Source organism: Stegodyphus dumicola, chromosome 6 (genome assembly GCF_044657685.1).
Source record: "Stegodyphus dumicola isolate Sdum_Otavi_A_Nest chromosome 6, ASM4465768v1".
Taxonomy (NCBI): domain Eukaryota; kingdom Metazoa; phylum Arthropoda; class Arachnida; order Araneae; family Eresidae; genus Stegodyphus; species Stegodyphus dumicola.
In genome coordinates this window covers 107,334,384-107,354,174 of record NC_140773.1, presented here as the reverse complement: position 1 = coordinate 107,354,174, position 19,791 = coordinate 107,334,384, and positions in this window count along the sequence as shown.

Sequence of the window (19,791 nt, the reverse complement as noted above, 5' to 3'; positions counted from 1 at the left end):
AGATTAAAATACACATGAATACAAATAAAAATATTAGAACAATAATAACTTGAAACACATATTAATAATTGAAAATCGCGACATAACAAATTTGTTACACCTACTTAATTTGAAAAACAAAATAATGTTAATCTTAATTAATGCAAGCTGTAGTTTGGTGTAGTATTATGTGTTATTTTGGCTTAGAAAAATATGTGGTAGGATACTGATCAGTTATCCATTATTTAATTAAAATATTCAAGAATTTAATAAATGTGCGTTTAAAATTTAATTGCATTTGTGTATTTATGTTGTATATATTTTACTGTGGTCTGTCATGTCCCTCCATTTGTTTGAGCCGGAAGGCTTTTAAGAAACATGGAGTTTAATTGAATTTGGGGTTATTGATTTTTCCTTGTCATAGGTTACTCACAACGCAAAACTAAACGTTAAATTGTACTACCACTATACGATTGATTGATAGATATGATATACGATTGATTGATAGATATGATATACGAATGTTTATAAGAATGCCGAAATGATATATGAATATTATGAATTAGATTTTGAATGTGAATTATTTGATATTTGATTTTTTTTTGTTAATTTTGTCCGGCACCATGAAACAAAGTTCCAAGTTTAAAGTTAAAAGTAATAAAAACAAAAAATTTTCATACATAACAAAACCGTCAAAAAGCGCGAAAGTGTCGTCTACATACCGAATCCAAAGACGAAAAGATAGTTTATCAAATAATTTCATCTCAAAATAGTGCTTATAAATGTCAGCAATTACCAGACTGAGAGGATTACCCATAGCCAATCCTTCAACTTGACGAAAATATGCATTTTGGAAAACAAAGTGGGTTTGACTCAGAGAGACTTTAGTAAGCGAAACCAACTCATTAATTTCAGTATGTGTGAAGTGAAATTCCCGAAGCCTAGTTTCAAGACAATTTAGTGCTCCTTCGACCGGAACATTAGTAAACAGTGATTGACATCAAATGAAACCATAATGGAACGAAGTGGAGAAATATTTTTAAGTTTATCAATGACTTCAACAGAAATTTTTACAGTGTTAATAGCAAGTAAAGGAGAAAATTTGGAAACTAAATATTTGGCCAAAGGATATGAAGCAATACCTATGTTGGAAACAATTGGTCGAAAAGGAATACCGGTTTTGTGGACTTTTGGAAGAGCATAAAGCCTAGCGCAATTAGTAATAGGTAGAATAAGTGATTTCTTCAACTGCGTTGGCAGAATATGAGAAGATCTGACAGCACTTTTAACTTTCGTGAGGTTCGATGTTGAAGGCTCTTTAGGGATCGAGCAGTATGGGCCTTCATTTATCATTAGAGACTCCAGTAATATATGTGTGTTTGTCCATAACAACGATCTGTCCGCCCTTATCAGCTTTAGATGATATTAGTATCAGAATGAATTTCACGTAAGATCTCATTTTCCTTTTTGCTAAGATTCGAACCCAAAGATTTGTTGTTAAAATTAACGTTATGAGTAATTAGGTGGCGGATTGTATCCTTCTGCGTTTCCAAAATTTTGGAGAATTTAAAGGCTTTCTCTATAGGGGCGATGATTTGAGGAATTGAAGGTTTAGATGTCTTTGAAAAGTTGAAATTATATTTTAATACTTTTAACTGATCCTCCGAAAGATTCTTATTGGAGATATTAACGATGGGGTTAACGTTTACAGTGGAAAGATTAGCTAGATAGGTGGGACTATCCGACTGGTGTGTGAGCTTAAGGAATTTAGAAATAAGCACATTTTTATGACGTTGACAAACGGTATAAGTTCTAGACCAGGAAGTACGTTCAAATGAGGAAAAATTCTCAGTTGAATTAGCAATTTTTAAATGGAGGTAATATAATTCAAATTCAGTTTTAGATAAACGTGTGTCCCTTATAATATGACGAAGATTTGAATTTATGAGAAATTTTTTAAACGTGAACGGAAGCTTTAAGGCTACATTTCACATGTATAAATTTGGAAATGATATTTTGATGTTTGCATCTAAGTAGAAACTGTAGATGATTCAAGAATTTCGTACGCTTAAGGCGTAACTTACAAAATCAGTTCCTGTCAGTGGACATATTGTGCAAAGGGTACAAGCAAGAAAAAAGTGAACAAAAGAAATATAATTCCAAAAGTATAAAAAAGGAATTACTTATAACATGAAAATACACCAATAAATAACAAAGACAATTTTCATCAACATATGACAAAAACATTCCAAAAGGAGAGAAACATCCAATAGTGAAAACCAATAGCCACGTGGAAAGAAGCAACGAAAGTCAAAATCGTGCACGTGGTAAACGAATATAAGGTAGAATTTCCTTGAAAGTGCCGGTTGATAGCATAAACCAAATCCGAAATCTTACGTGAAATTCATTCTGATACTAATATCATCTAAAGCTGATAATATCTCTAAAGCTGATGAGGGCGGACAGATCGTTGTTATGGACAAACACACATATTTAATGTAGTCTCTCAACTGATAAATGAAGGCCCATACTGCTTGATCCCTAAGAAGCCTTCAACTTCGAACCTCACGAAAGTTAAAAGTGCTATCAAATCTTCTCATATTCTGCCAACGCAGTTGAAGAAATCACTTATTCCACCTATTACTAATTGCGCTAGGCTTTATGCTCTTCCAAAAGTCCACAAAACCGGTATTCCTTTTCGACCAATTGTTTCCAACATAAGTACTGCTTCATATCCTTTGGCCAAATATTTAGTTTCCTGATTTTCTCCTTTACTTGCTAACAATATTCACACTGTAAAAAATTCTGTTGAAGTCATTGATAAACTTAAAAACATTTCTCCACTTCGTGCCATTATGGTTTCATTTGATGTCAAATCACTGTTTAGTAATGTTCTGGTCAAAGGAGCACTAAATTGTCTTGAAATTAGGCTTCGGGAATTTCACTTCACACATACTGAAATTAATGAGTTGGTTTCGCTTACTAAAGTCTAAGTCAAACCCACTTTGTTTTCCAAAATGCATATTTTCGTCAAGTTGAAGGATTGGCTATGGGTAATCCTCTCAGTCTGGTAATTGCTGACATTTATATGCACTATTTTGAGATGAAATTATTTGATAAACCATCTTTTCGTTTTTGGATTTGGTATGTAGACGACACTTTCGCAGTTTTTGACGGTTTTAAAGAGGATTTATCCGAGATTCTATCTATTATGAATTCAATTGATCCAGCCATCCAATTCACTCTTGAAATTGAATCCAAGAATTCCCTCCCCTTCCTTGATATTCTTATAATCCGCAATGAAACTGATTTTAGCACTACTGTGTACTGTAAACCCTTTGCAGTTTGTTTACCACCCCATGCCAAGTCATGCCACCCTGTTAAGCAAAAAATGGCTTCTTTTTACTATTATGTATTCCGCACGCTTAAAGTTTGTTTCTCTGAATCTTTGCTTACCAATGAACTTAATTACTTGATAGCAGTTGCGATTGACTGTGGATTTTCTCCCGTGATTATTGATAAAGCCGTTAAAAAATTTTCAGAAGTCGGTTTCTCCCCTATTAATAAAATTCACCCTTCGATTCTAAAAGATTGCGTTTCTGTCTTGAATTCTTGGGGAATTTACAGTACATCGTGTCAATGCGGTTTAAGATATATTGGCCAAAGAAAAAGAGCGTTGAAATTTCGTATCAAGGAACATGAATCTTATGTCAAAAAAGGCGAAATTAACAAGTCTTCAATAGCGTATCATAGTTGGTCATTTAACCATAATTTTGACTTAATCTGCAAAAATTACCCAAAAGGGTCTGCAAAAATTATCCAAAAGGCTTCTTCCATAGGTGAATTGGATTTTCTTGAGGCTTTTCATATTCACAAAGATTTAGCATGTTTAGTTAATGATTTTAAGTCCAATCCAGTCCTTTTTAATGCCTCTAAAATTCTACTATCTTAATTCAGTTACTATTTTTGCCGATAGATGACATTACCTCCTCGAGTTTGGTACTACCAGAGGGTATAAAAATCTGTTCAGTGGTTGCTTTTCATTATTCGAAGTTCAGATTTTGAGTGTGAATGTGCAGTTGCCCCTCGCTCCCTATTTTTAACTTCGCTAATATTCTTGTCCTTTGTGTTACATGTTTGATCAGATAGCCTGGCTCAGTAAAAGTAGGCGGCCAGTGTAAGTTATGAGTCCGACGCAAAATCGCAGAACGAAAACAATAGTCCTTCAGGGACAAAGCCCCTTTGGACTAAAAAAATAAAAGGTGATAATTTCTTATTAATACCATAGACTTGAGCCACAGTTATATGGCAGTGATTAAAAATCCGGTTATAACCATGTGCAGTGCTGATAAGTACCACGTGTTTCTGAGATTCCTTCCCCTTTATTTTTCTTCTTTCTAGGTATTTCTTTCTCCTGATGAGGAGGGACCTTTAGCTGCCCTCGAAATCGATTGAGTGTTTCAATATAAAAAATACAAGGTTGTTTTTACGATTTTGACATCCTATATAGTTACGGAACAAAAAGGATGCACCCAGTAACAGGATAAATCTTTACTGTTTATCAATGCATGCATTTTATACGGATTTTATATCATTACAAAATTTTGCATGTGTTACCAGCAAAGTAAGAAATAGAATTCCTGAAATACAATGCCAAAAAGAAAAGTGTCATTGTATATTAAATACATGATAAAAAATTGCAAAATGTCAAATTTGTGTATTTGATTGCGCCACACCTATATCCTACTCATGGCACACCAGTGTGCCGCGGCACACCGGTTGCGAATCACTGCTGTAAACAAACATCCACCTGTGGTGAAATCCCTAAATATGGATGCTTCAAATCCTTGTAAATGGGCTGGCTGCATAAGAGTTTTTGTGGTTTTGGACATGTTTAACGTAATACAAGCCAGCTCACCTTAAGAAAGTTCTCCACAAAAGTACCCCCCTTCTGCAGATAACCCTCATGTGCTGTGCAATATAAATAATCTAACCCAATTTAGTAAAAAAATATCTATTAACAACAGTTTTGCCATATAACTGTGGCTCAAGTCTATGGTATTAATAAGAAATTATCACCTTTTATTTTTTTAGTCCAAAGGGGCTTTGTCCCTGAAGGACTATTGTTTTCGTTCTGCGATTTTGCGTCGGACTCATAAACGTCGGTTCACTTTTCAAACTGTTGCCACAAAATGTTAGAGTCCTGTATTATATTTGAAGAAATTAAATAATGAAAAATCTGCATAAATGATTGTCTATTTCTCGCATTGTGATAAAACAATGGTACATAGAGCCATCGAATTTTGAATGACGAATTCCTACTGCGAATATGGGCATCTGAAATCCCAAATTTGGAATTTGTTTTATTATAGATTTTATATTTTGTAAAACGTTAACGAATTTTTGATTTACAAACTCAATGCTTTAAAAGCGAGAAATGGCAACGTTATATAGAAAAAAAATACTTTTATCTCCAGCTCGCGAGACTGTGTATATCGGAAATTCTAAAGATATACTTAATTTAACATTATTTTGCGATATTGCTCTTGAACTGAATTTTATGGTTTAAGTGCAAAGAACATGATATTTAATAAATAAAGGTAACACTCAAAACGTTAAAAAAACGCCCCTTTGGACGTAATTTAAAATCTGAAACATTTCAGATTTTTTTTTAAATTTTATTTATTTATTTATTTATTTATTTTTGTTTTTGTTTTTTTGTTAAGAATTAAAACTATTCTGCCTCTTTTAACTATTGCCTCTATGTGTGTGTGTGAGTGTGTCATGTCTTCAGATATAACATGAACATTTTGATTTTGTATCCTATCATATGCAGAACAACAAAGTTCTTTAATATTATCAAAATACATTGAAAATAGTGTAAAAACAATTTCACATAAATTTTTCAATTTATGTGAAAACATAGTGACAGTTTTCACATAAATTGAAAAATTTTTGTTATTACCAGGTAGATTCTTTAAACAATCACTGAAAACAATACATTGTCACTTGTGAAATGTGGTGTTACGTAGTTTACTGCCATATGAATTTTTTTTTTTTTTTTTTTTTTGAATTTTGTATAATCTTTATTTTCTCATATAACAGCATTAGTGCTAGGTATTAAACAATTTTTATTGTTTGCATATCGAAATCTTGCTTTCATGTTTGAAATCATACACACACTGGAAAGGAATGGAACATAGGAAACGCACTGAGATGGCATAAAATCCATTAATGTGATTAACAACTGTATCTGTAATATATACAGTCTACCATGGAATCTGGTGGGTAAGACTGCTGAACATTGATAGTTAGACAAACTCCAAATTATGGTGAACATATTCGCTCCGTTGATGCTTCCGTGGTTTTCCCGATATATAACATGAATAGAAGCAGTTCTTCATAGAAAGTTATCCATGAAGGCATCTTTTTTCCTTCACAGCCCAGCAGGTAAGACTGAGCACTGATAGTTCAGTCCAAGTTCAATTCCCAGGGAACAGATTGGCTGCATGCATGTTTTCATAGATTCTCCCTTGCATAACATGAGTACATGACAGTTTCCATCAGAAAGTCCTACTTGACAGCATTATTCCATCAAGGAATATACACTAGCATACTTTTCCATAACTTAATAAATCCAGATCTCGTAGACAGTTTGTGTCTGAAATCTGAACTATAGATATTAAAGTCTTTTTCCGCATATATATTTAAAAAATACCTCAGAAAATAGAATATTAACTTTTTAATGTTTCTTGTATATTGTTAAGTGTATATCTAGAGATTGATAGATAAAAACTATGTAAATCAAGATTCTAATTAAAATTTGTTTTGCCCTTAACTCATAATTTTAATTTAGGTATTTTCAGTTTCTGTACTAAAAATAGTAACTGCTTATAATAAACCTCTCTGGACTGCGTCATTCCTGTATTAATCCATGTCAAGCGACTTCCTACATACACATTTCTAGTAATGTCTGTCTATATAATGCTGGTGATGTTTTGTAATTTGAAACTTAACCAGCCAATATTATTTTAGAGTGCTATTTATCAATTAGTCAAACAATGTCAAAACTAATTCACTCTGAATTAAACTATATAAATCATTTTGGATTTCCCCCCCCCCCTCCACTGTACATTTATTTATGTTGCTCTTAAATTTTAGCTTTGAAACCTTCCTGTACTGACAGCATTTATAAGAATTTTCGGGAATACAGGAGAGGTTGTAAATAAATTTAGGTATATCTCACTATGTTTCCGTTAATAATCATTTTCAATATTATTTGAGGACTATTAAGTTTAAAAACACTCTTTAATTGTATGGAAATAAATCTTTTCATATATTCTATCATATAGAAGTTTCATTCATAACATCTCAATTGGAAAAGGCAGTTGTGGGTTAAGTTCATTGGTAAGCACCCATTTGCATTCCCGAAAGTACATTGTGTATTGCTGAGTCTTGTTAACTAGTAAGCTGCATCTCAGTTTAATGGAAGATGGCCCTGCGGGTGTTCCGAGGGTCTCGCAACTTTTATTCCTCTACTATCAGCTTCTCGAGAGAATTTCGGCTAGCCTTGTATTTTGAGTGCTCGCTTGCTTTAAGAGAAAGCATGGATGATTGTAATTTGATAATAGCTTCCCATTATAAGCTGACAAACATCCATGCACATGGTGGCTTATAATGTGAAGATATTATAAGTTTACCAATAGCAACGCCTTCTTCGGGATTCGAACCCAGACCCTTCACTACGGCATTCAGTGTCATTAACCATTATACCGCCTGGGCAGCCCTATACGTACCAACAGCATAGAAACACCAAATTCATACATAACCAAGCGTTTGGATTTTATTCCTTAAAATACACTATAGGTCGAACTAGGGATCTGGTGGCCTTTTTGCATGCACGCACTGCGCACTTAACAGAACTGGACCTGAATATGAGATAGATTCTGATATAAAGATTCAAATATCGACGGTTCGGGGCGGGGAAATTACCGACCCCTGTGGTAAACCCGCCTGAATTTTCATGTGGTGGAATAGTTAACTTGAATATTAACTTGAAAAGTTCTGTTCTTTAAAAAATCAGGGATTAGATGGATGATAGCAGGAGGGAAATTATAGACCGTGATGCCAAACTTTATCAAAGGCTTTCTCTACGTCCATAAAAATAGCAGCAACTATTTTCTTTCAACGTAACGATATTTTCTGTCTGCTACAATTTTCATGTATTTCTTTTTAGACATTTAAATACTTTATAAGGTATTTCTCCCGCCTTCCTAGCATGCCTTCGTGGTGTAGTGGTCAGCTCACTGAGCCGGTATTTCAGAGGTCGGTGGTTCGATTCCCGGCGAAGGCGATTGCTAATTTTTCATCTATTCGGTTTTTCCAATTAACCTAATCTCTCTACAGTGGCGCCCGAACTGAAACGGTGTGGGATGAGGAGTCTCCACACCCAAGATTTGGCGACTGGGTCCCCTAAAAACCCCAGTTGCCCTTTAAAAAGTTGAGTATATAAGGTATTTCTCTCACTTGTCTAGCGTGCCTTCGGGGTGTAGTGGTTCTGCACGCTGGACCGGTATCGGTGGTTCGATTCCCGGCGAAGGCGGTTCACGCAGGATTTGGAAATTGGGTCCCCTAAGAACCCCAGTCGCCCTTTGAAAGGGAGAGTATATAAGGTATTTCTTCCACCTTCCTAGCGTGCCTTCGTGGTGTAGTGGTCAGCACCTCGAGCCGGTATTTCAGAGGTCCGTGGTTCGATTCCCGGCGAAGGCGGTTGCTAATTTTTCACCTCTCCGGCTTTCAAAAAATATGCTAATGTCTCTACAACTTTTTGAAGGATAACTAATGCATGTAGAATAATATTTTAAGTGATAAAGCTAAAGTGATTTATTAGTATATTTATACATTTATATTTGTTACCAATAAATTAGATAATCGTAGCATATTAAACTGCTTTGTTAATATTTAAATGATCAAAATATAAAATTAAAGTTTCGTTTTAATTTAAACTAACAGTAAAATTATAATTAAACAGTATCTCATTTATGTATTAATAATTACAATATGCTAAGGAAGAGTGAATAAGAATATGAAAAGCTGCTATTATAATAAATATGCCAAGGGTGTAAGTGAATCATCCAAATTCGTTTTTTTTTATGCATGCCGTGATTTGCCATTTAAAGATCAACGACGACTCTTAAAGCAAATGATTAAAACATTATGAATACTATACCTCCGTTGGAAAAGGTGATAAAGATAAGAAGTGTACTCATATGCCTAATGTACCGACCTGCAAGAAATTTTGGATATACAGTAAGACTGCGCTTAATGATGTTTCAGTATTGCACGGTAGTAATGGGATTACCCGAAAAGGCAGGCGATATTGGTATTGCTGGATCGGTTAAGGATTTAAAACTGCAAAAGATAGTTTAAACGTTTCAACTGGGTATAGCACTAATGGAGACTGTAAAATAAAACCAGGGCATATTTATCATTTTAAAACACCAAAAGCACTGAAGAGAATTTTAAAATCAGCTTTATTAGTAATTTAGTATTCCAGTAAAAAAATCTTGGATTATTATACAAATTTTCGAGAATTGGTTTAGCGAACATTTTTTCCTGTCTGTTAAATGCTACTACGAATTAAAAAAATTAGAACCAAAAGATTTAATTTTGATTAATAATGCCCCAAGCTATCCAACGCCTTTCTCGAACTTACAACATGTATTCCAGTATAAATGATTATCCTGCCACCAAAAATGCCTTCGTTAACCCAACCAGTGAATTAAGACGTAATATCTAATTTTAAAACTTATTATCTTATGTGACATTCCAACAACTAACTGATAAAACTGATGCAAAAGGTAAACAATGCATTAAAGATTTTTGGAAAAACTGTGGATGCTGTAGGCGACATCAATGCTTCCTGGATTGAGGTGACCGAGAAATGTTGAAAGGCTGGCACATCTCGCCTTTTCAGACTGCCGAACAGAAATAAGGGAAATCCTGTTCCTGCTCCTGAAGCTTCGTTCAGACGGGGGCGCAAAGTACATAAGTGGTTAAAGCCGAGCTCCGTTGCCAAGGTAACCAGCCTTTGCTACGTCACAAAATCTGGTTTAGTGCTCCTGGCATAGGGTTCAAAGTTTTCAACTTTACGCCGAGTTTGGAATAAGCGTCGACCAATCAGAGCGAAGCTAAAACGAAGCGGCGTTCTACAGAAGATTTTGCTGTCGCAAAACAGAGCGAACGCGGGAACTCAATCGATCAGGAGAACAGCGCGGGAAAGCTGTAGACACATCTACACATGCGCAAATTTAGCTTCTCTCATTGGCCACGGCTTACACCCCGTTCTCGCAAGTGTGAACGGAATTCCCGTATTTTATGCCCTTATGAATACGCCTTACGCCGCCGTCTGAACGCAGCCTGAGACACCAGAAAACCTCGCGAATGGCTCATGTCAAGAATCTAAAAATCGCTTTAGTGAACGCAATGAAATTTGAGGCAGTCTAGCAAGAAGCCCATAGAGACCGTCACGCACTCAGAGAAGTTTTGAGCGGTTTTGGACGAGAGCGAGTCAACTTGGCGATGGAGAAGAGAAAGACCTGTTACGTCACAAAAGCTAGAGGACATCCATTCAACGAATGTGATAATGATGTGGTTGAGCAACGCGATTCGACGGAAAGGACTTTCACTTAAAGTGCAGTCACTTTGGGATGGTCTTATACACTCCCAAAACAGGCTGAGCGACGTCGTAGTTAGGATCTGTAAGTTTTTGAATTCTAAGCCTAAAGTTTTCATTACGATAGATTAGCCACTATGGTCATAGTAAGTAGTCCCGATAATGTATATAATGTAATTGGTGTACTAAGGCCACGGTCATATTTGTATATAAATTTGTAGATTTATGCATTTATTTGTTGGTTCAGCATTTGCTTTGTCATTTATTGCAATTGTTGTTTAAATATTTCATTGATTTGCCTTAGTTATAAATATGGCTTTCTGTACAGGGATTGTCCTGCCGTGATGCTCAGTCCTTCGAGAAAGGGCAATGTTACAATTTTTGTACATTGATAGGTAATTTTAGTAAATTATATGTAAAATTGTTGTATTTTTCTGTATAATCTAACATGAAAATTTATAGACAGGATGCTCTGCCGGAAAAATAAGAATACAGAGGCAAGTCTATTTAACACTGAGTAAATAGCTATCTATCTGATTTTCCGAGCTATCGCTAAGCTGGCAACGGTTTTGGAGACTAATTTCGTCATCAAATTTGGCAAGAAATCGTTATAAGTCGCCAAACTTGTCGACCATTTGGCGATTTTTTTCGTCCGGTCCCTGTATCACAGCTCTAAGTATTGTAATTCAATAACTGTACTTGATTCCTATATTAGCTGTAATCATATTTGGCACTTCCAGTAATTTCGAGAAGCAGAAAGATCTGAGGGGTCCGGTAAAAGCCATATGAGACGGGAATGAGCATCTGTTCTCAGTTTTTATAGTTGTAGAGTTATTAGTTTATTTGGAAGCAGGAGACTTGAAAAATGAGCAACGCCTTCGCCGGGAATCGAACCACGGACCTCTGGAATACGCGCCCAGCATGCAGACCACTACACCACGAATGCACGCTAACAAGGCGGGAGAAATACCTTATATAGTTATTAGCTAAGAGCGATTTGGAAAGCTTCCCCTTTTAGATGCGCTTTGCATTCTATTGTGTTTAAACGTTCCCAGTAATTTGAAGTGTAACTATTGATTGTGCTCTGTTATACAGTGAAGACCTGTACGCATATATCTGGGGAAATTTTCAGATCTCTGAAGTGTTACTTTTGATAAAATAAATTTTCTCAACCTATCACCGGACTTGTGTGAATTCAGTCTATTACGCACCCGTAGACATGCAACAATTTTTAGTTTCAGAAGTGGAAATGAATGCTGCTGATGGATACGCAACGAAGACAGCTCGTGACTACGTTCCAAATGAAGATGAAAGTAGCCGTCAAATCTGTTAAAGCAGAGACGAAAGCTAGTCGAGTATCTGTTAAAGAGGTGATGAACGCCGACCAAGATTCCGTTAAACATGAGATAAAGCTGTTCAAGTAAAGATTGAAACAGGTCAATAGGAAGTGAGAACAGACGTTAACCTGCGTAATACTAGAAAACAAATTTGAGGCAGAATAGTCGTGACTGAAAATAAAGTTGGAAAAATTGAAGAAAGACTTTCTTCTGAATAAAGATGGAAAAACTGAAGAAAGATATTTTCTGCGGTCGAACAACAAATCGCTCAAAAAGTTTCTGTTATCACCAAAGAAGCTGACACTTGAGCTGACGTAGAAAGTTCCAGAACACTGAAGTGTTATTTTTGATTAAATAAATTTTCTCAGCCTATCATCGGACGAAACCGTACGCACAGACAAATGTGTCTTGACTGCTCTGTATAATTTTTTAGTTCATTGTATGTCAATCATATATTTTGTTTATTAATCAAGAAATTTGTGGGTAATCAGAAGCCGTTTTCCAGTCTATCAAGGAGAGTTTAAGGTATGGTGGTTGATTGTAAATTAATTTTCTAAAATAGGTCCAATAAGCCCTGCATATGCCCTTTTGAAGGCCAGGCAGGTTGAAATACCGCAGTCTTACCTGAAAATATTCCGTTTATAAATCAAGCATCGCAATCACTTGCTTCCAGAAAGAATGTCCAGTATGTAGCAATTCTAGGAAGAGGGTGGCTGTTTTACTTCGTAACCTCATTCAATCGGCGATAGTGAACACTAAATCTAAGTGAACCACCTTTGTTTTTGGCCAGGCCGATGGAAGATGCCCAAATGTTTGCTGAAGGCTCGATAACATCTTTCTTGCATGTCCTTTAGAAGTTTTCCTACTTCTTCCTGTTTAGCAATCGGTAGACTTCTTGGCTATTGCTTGATTAACAATTGATCCCCCGTATTAAGCCAGCCTGATTCGACCTACGTCAAAAGATATTCAGGAGGAAATATGTTGAAATCCTTGGAATGAAACCTTTTGCAGTATTTCCCTCTTCATTATTTAGTTGTCCATTCTACAGTAACTTCGATATCAAAGATATAACGACTAGTGAACCGTTGATTCATTCTGGTCTTGCTGGTACTGTGTTATCGTCTTGACTTATAATTTGGTAGGTGGATCTGACACCTTTGTCTTTAGGTCTGAACAGAGTCAGAATGCAGTTCGTTATTTTTAGCCCAAAGAAAATTTGATCCGAAAAATTCAACGGTCTGTAATATTTGCAAAATATGCCGTGTGATGGTAGTCGGGGGTTCAAAATGTGATGTTAACATTTATCTTTCCATCGATGCAGATTTTATCACCGGACATTGCTTGGAGGGTAATGCAGAGTGTCGTCCAAATCAGTTTACCTTCCAGTCGTTGAGCCAGATCTTTTCGGATGATGATAACATTGGCTCCTGTATCGTTAATCATATTGCAAGGAACTCGATTGAAAGGTCTCATGACGAAGAGTCCACTACTACCGCCATTCACTACAGAAAAATCTGAAGCGCTATAAAATGGGGCTTCTTAATATCTGACAACCCACGCTCTGCGAGATGGCGATTAATTAATTTCCCGTTTCCTTGCTAGGAAGTGGTCTTAGCTCCCATGTCTTAAAGTACTCTGCAGTTCCTACTTACGTGGCCTTCACCACCACAGTTCCAGCACTTTAAGGTCGATTTGTTTTCAGTCTTATTGTGCTTCACGGAACCGAATTATCTGGTTAAAACTTCCAAACGAGGAATCAGTTTTACCACTGGCTCCTAGAAATGGCAGCTCTGATTGGATGGCGTTCTCTAGAAGTTTCTTGTTGAGCTACCTTGAATTTCATGACATACACTAAAGCGTTTTTAAATCCTTGACATCTGCCATTCTCAGGGCTTTCTGTATCTAAGGATCTTGTAATCTTGTAATCTTTACCTCTTATTGTTAAATTTGTACAATCCTTGATATATTATTAATGTACTTAATTGTATCTCTCTATGCCCTTGTTTGGCCATGTAAATATTTCTTTTATAAATCTGACGCCTGGGCGACGGGGTGTGGGTCCCCTATGGGCCTTTGGTTCGTTGAACTGCCCTGGGTGGATCCGGCGTTGGGCTTGGTCTCTCTGTGCGCGGCTCTCGTGTGGCCTCTTTGGCTGCTCTAGATCTTGGGGGGGGGCGCGGTGCTGAACTGATTCACCCTATCGTAAAGGTACAGTGCTCGCGTCTTCCGTCAATGGAATGGATGCCATCGATGAATTACTGATAGTACCATATTCCTCTTGATTCTGTTGGGCAGTCCGAAAAAGCGAAATAAGACAGTATTTTGACATCTGTGGCGAGCTCTTGGTGTGTTTCCTTGGGCCACTGCTGGTGAGATTTTAATTAAAGCCTGCTATATTCTTTTAAGCATTTCTTCCCAAACCGTAGCTCCAACGCACCGGACAGAGCTTTGAAGTTTAGCCTTTAATTTTCGGGAAGAGTTTTGAGAATATCTGCTGCGCCTACTCTCAGAGAAGTGACGCGATGGCAGGCCTTAGCTTGACAACCCCATCCATTCGCGTCCGTCATTACAGAAAATTATGTCTTCTACATATGCCAGAAGCTCTTACTATCATATACGGATAGCTTTAGAGAGAAACAAGAAGGCATTGGTAAAAATTTAAACCATCAGAATTACTTCCTTCTGTCGCTATGAATTTCTTTAAAGTGTCCACTTCTTTGGTGATAGCAGAAACTTTGTAAGCGATTTGTTGTTCGACGGCAGAAAATATCTCTTCCATTTTTCCAACTTTATTCAGGAAAAACTCTATTATTCAATTACAATACTTGAACGGTGATACAGGGCACAAACGAATCAAGTTGCCAAATAGTCGCCAAGTTTGAAGGCTTTTAACGATCTCTTGCAAAATTTTTAACGATCTCTTGCAAAATTTGGCTTTTAACGATCTCTTGCAAAATTTGACTCTTGCAAAATTTGGTGACGCAAACCGTTACCGGCTTGGCGATATCTCGCGAAATTAATGAGATAGCCATTTACTCAGTGTTAATTACACTTGTCCCTGTATTCTTATTTTTCCAGCAGAGTATCCTCTCTGTAGATTTTCATGTCACATTACACAGAAAAATACAACAATTTCACATATAATTTACTAAAATTACCTATCTGTATGCAAAAATTGCAACATTGTCCCCTCTCCAAGGACTGAACATTTCAAATATAATTTCCCTAAAATTATCTATGTACTGAATTCATAACAATATTAACAGTAATAATTAATAAAATATTTTATATATCATATTTTATTTAACTACATGTATATCACATAAATCAAAACATGAACATCTTGTTCAGAACACGTCATTCCCATATATAATGAACATCTTGTTCAGAACATGTCATTCCCATACATAATAAACATCTTGCTTGCATAATCATGCTCCGTAAAACATAATTATAGTTTTCTTTGTCATTTCATTAAATAAAAATATATTTTATCTTAACTTTTCATTTCATACAAGTTGAATGTCAGATTTGCTTATCAGAACCATTAATTATTTTACTTTTCAAATTATAGTAAATATTATCACATTCGGAGTCTGCCTAAATTCACAATCAGTATAACTATTTTACATACGAGCCATAGTCGGTTTTACGAACAAAAAGTTTCAATTGTCTCTTTAAGCATGCACATTTAGAGTCTATAAACTTTAATGATTCACTTGCAGTTCCAGCTTATCCCTTTGTGGTGCACTACACTTTAAAGTCGGTATTTCAACAAGAAAAGTTGTATGCTAAAGAAGTATACAGATAAAATTTGTAAAAATTGCACTTACCGTTTAAATTCTGTGGGTGTTCCATGAGGTGGAACACTGCGTCACCAGAGTTCTTAAAAGTGCGACTAAGCGAGCATTGCATTGAAGCACGGAAATTAGTAGAAGCTTATGTATAGTAATGAAAAAACAATGTGTTATGGCTGTATACATGGTTTTCTGGATATACACAATATTCTTGAATATATATGGATAAATGAGATAAATAAATGTATATACACAAGTCCTATATACAAAAATATTTACAAATGTTTCGATTTCATAGCTTCGTGAAATTTTCAAAGCATGTCACATCCTTTTGATAGAAGCACAAACCAACATTGCAGGTTTTGAACAAAAAACCTGTTTTGTGCGGCTTCTGTTCCATGCAACAATATGTTTAGAATTCCATGTAAAAAGAAACAGAAAAGAGAAAAAGCAACTCTTTCCTCTTCAGAAAGAGTTTTCTTGCCATTTATGGAAAATTAATAATAAAAAATTAACTGCAATTAATATTAACAATAAAGAAAAATAAGCTATAAGATATGCATACACAAAAAATATCTGCACAATTATTGTAAATAAACGGGAATGTGACTAAAAAGCGATAGCAAAATAATTCACGCAGCTCCCTTAAGTAAAGATGACTCAACTACTGATAAAATTCCCGCTTGAAAACTAATCACAAAAATTTCAAGATGCCCATTATTAGGGCTTTCATAGCACAAACCACACCTCACCTCTCAAGACTGTTTGAATTCATTCCCCCAAAACAACGTAAATAGAAAACATATACAACAGATGTTTTCTCCTAAGACAGATGTTCGGATGCGTAATAGTATGAGATCGCTAAAGGCGCAATGTTCCCGCTGATGGAACACCCCGTTTTATTTAATGATTCTGCGCATGCTTTTTGTATGAAAAATGTAAAAAAATATATAACAAATAATATAGAGTACAGCCATCAAAATTATAAGGAATTTTTTTTCAAAAAAATTTTTTTTGCATCACAAAAAATATAGAAAATTACTAGAAAATAAGTGGATTTTAATAACACACCATAAATGAAAATTCTGGGTCTCCTTGTGCTGCCATCTACTATTTAAAAAGAGAAGTTTGAAGTATATCATAAAGGCATTTTTATCCATTTACGGTTGGATTCAACGGTTTCAGAATCGATTCAATTTGGGTGTTCCATGTAGTGGAACACTGAGCAACAAAGGGTTATACCTCAAATTTGCATTCTTACAATTAATACAGACAGGATCACTAGAATAACTCTTATTATGATTGTACCCGGATCCTGAACAAAGGAGCACATATTTGCTGCTTATCACATCTTAAAAGAAAATGCCTCAAACCCTGACAATTAAATTATCTGGTTACATTCAAATATTCTTTAACTGTTATTCGAACTCATCTTAAGTTGACTTTTCAAGCGCAATCAGAGACTTTTCTGGTTGATTCTGAACAACCCAATACATTTTACCCCTTTTACCTTTTATGAGGAAAAATACTTCAATATCTCCTTCATTAAAGATATCATTTTGCCGTGCCAGGCCATACACGATCTGATCTGATTTTATCTCAAATCTATATCATACAGTATAATCTTTGGTTTCTTCTTTACAGATAATTTAGTCCTCAATTCTTATTTCAAACAAGGGTTCATTCTTATTTCTTCATCGAGATTCTCTATTGTTATGAAATGCCCAGCTGCGGTAAGTTAGCTTCCCCGCAAAGCAGATTTAGGGTTGCCAGAAAGTGGCAAGGTAAGGCAGGTTGCCAGATTTGGTGCGAAATCGCCCGTTTGGAGATATTTGGTGACAAAACTGGCGATAATATATAGACGGAATGCAGACATTCTAGAACGAATTCTTACCGATTTTCCCAAGAATGTTTTCGAAAGCAGATCAAAAGCTGCCTGTACGCAGAGTATCGATAGTATGCCGAGTTCAGTAGCAGTATCTTGAGTTCAGAGATTAGCTCGAGAGCGATGGACCGAATCGGAAGCTGTACTTTAGTGTTTTGCCCGAAGCTGTTTTCACCGTTATAGTCTGATAGCCTACAGGTAGTTTTGCTGATTGTTTCAGCGTGTTTGTCGTAGTTTTTCGACGGCTGTAAACGTGACTTTGGAACTCCCCTGTGGAATATCGAAGAATATATTTTTTTTTCATTCTTCATCATCTAAGTGTTGTCATCAATCACTCCAAATCCGCGAACCCGTAGAACGCAACAATATCATTTTTATTACAACAAGACCGCTTTTATTAATGTTTCGTACATTACGAATTCCAATTTTTAGTTTAATGAGATCCACCACTTCCACAGATTTAATCTCTTCAGAAGATCTATCACTCCTTTTCGGGTAAACCAAAAGAACATTTTCTTCTTTCTTTTTATCTTGATCCACGTTTGAATCTTGTTTTTCTCCAAATCTCTGTGTTCGTTTACAATATCAGCAAATGTTAGAACAATTTTCTGCTGAGATTTCAAAGCTTTTTTTCTGTCGTCTAATTTAACCATCAACAAACCTCCAGTGCTTGTGAAATAATCAATATAATCGAAAAAACAACTCTTGTGAATTCAATATTCAATATTGCCTTCTTTAGAGTCAAACTTATTATATTATGTTCATCCACTGCAGTCTCTGTTTCGCTTATACAATAATGAACTTGTGAACCATTTCATTATTTTGAATAATAGATTCTGGCTGTGCCTCTTTGGTCATAATTTCTGTCACCTTCGTGGAGTTTGGTGCTAGACTGTCTCTCTTAGGTGAGAGCTCTCAGACCACGACTCATGGTCCGTACTCATGGGTCCCGAACTCATGGGTTCTAACACCAATTATTTTCCTTTTACGTAGCGTCCGTACTCAAGTCCCGAACTCATGGGTTCTAACAACCAATTATTTTCCTTTTACGTAGCGTGCTTTTCAATTATATTAATTTTCTTTGGGAGATGCTAACAGATAAAGATACACCCTCGTGAGCGAAAAAAATACGCCATTTATTACTGGACAAGGCAATTTAAGGTGATGTTTGGATTATGCAACGTTTGAACGCCTTATGACGATCGTACTCGGAAGTCTTTCATACGAAGCCCGTCTGATAACCTGGATGACATTGTCATTGTCAGGAAAAGTTTTGAGGAGCATTTAGAAAATATTAGGAAGGTACTTCACAAATTGAAGGAAGCCAATGTTAATTTTTTCCAAATGCAAATTGTTCAGACAGAAAGTGACTTACCTCAGGCATGCTCTATCCGTCGAAAGTATGTGTAAGAATTCAAAAATGAGTAGGCACGTCCCGAAAATATGCATCAGCTGAGAAATTTCTTGGGATTTTATATCTACTGCCGGAGATTCGTGAGACTTTCTTCCATCGCAAGGCCACTTCGCAAACTAAAAGCAAGCAAAAGTTCTTGTGAACAAAAGAATATGAGGATGCATCTTACAAATTGAAGGAAAATCTTGACATATCCTCAGCTCGAAAAACCATTTATTCTTGGCACGGATGCGAGAAATGAGAGTATCGGTGCTGTTTTGTCCCAAGAAATAAAAGGTCAAGAACGTGTCATAAATACTGTTGTAACTGTTGTCTAAACCGGAGAAGAGTTACTGTGTCTCCAGCAGAGAGTTGCTCGCCATAGTTAAAAGAGTAAAACATTTTCACCATGCACTCTACGCGGAAAATTACTGCTCCGCACAGGTCATGCATCGTTGATCTGGGTCTTAAATTTCAAAGGATCTGCAGAAATATGATATCACTGTCCGTCATCGAAAAGGATCGTCACATGGAAACGTCAACGCCCTGCTTAGAAGATCCTGGCCAGAAAGCTGCCGATATTGTTGCATGGTCGAAGTGAAATACGAGCTGGTTAATCCGACCGCACGTCAAGTTACAACTTCAACATTATCTGACAAAGACCCATGGAAGGACCGCAGTGGATAATAGCACCAACAGTGCGAATAGCTAAGAAGCTATTCACA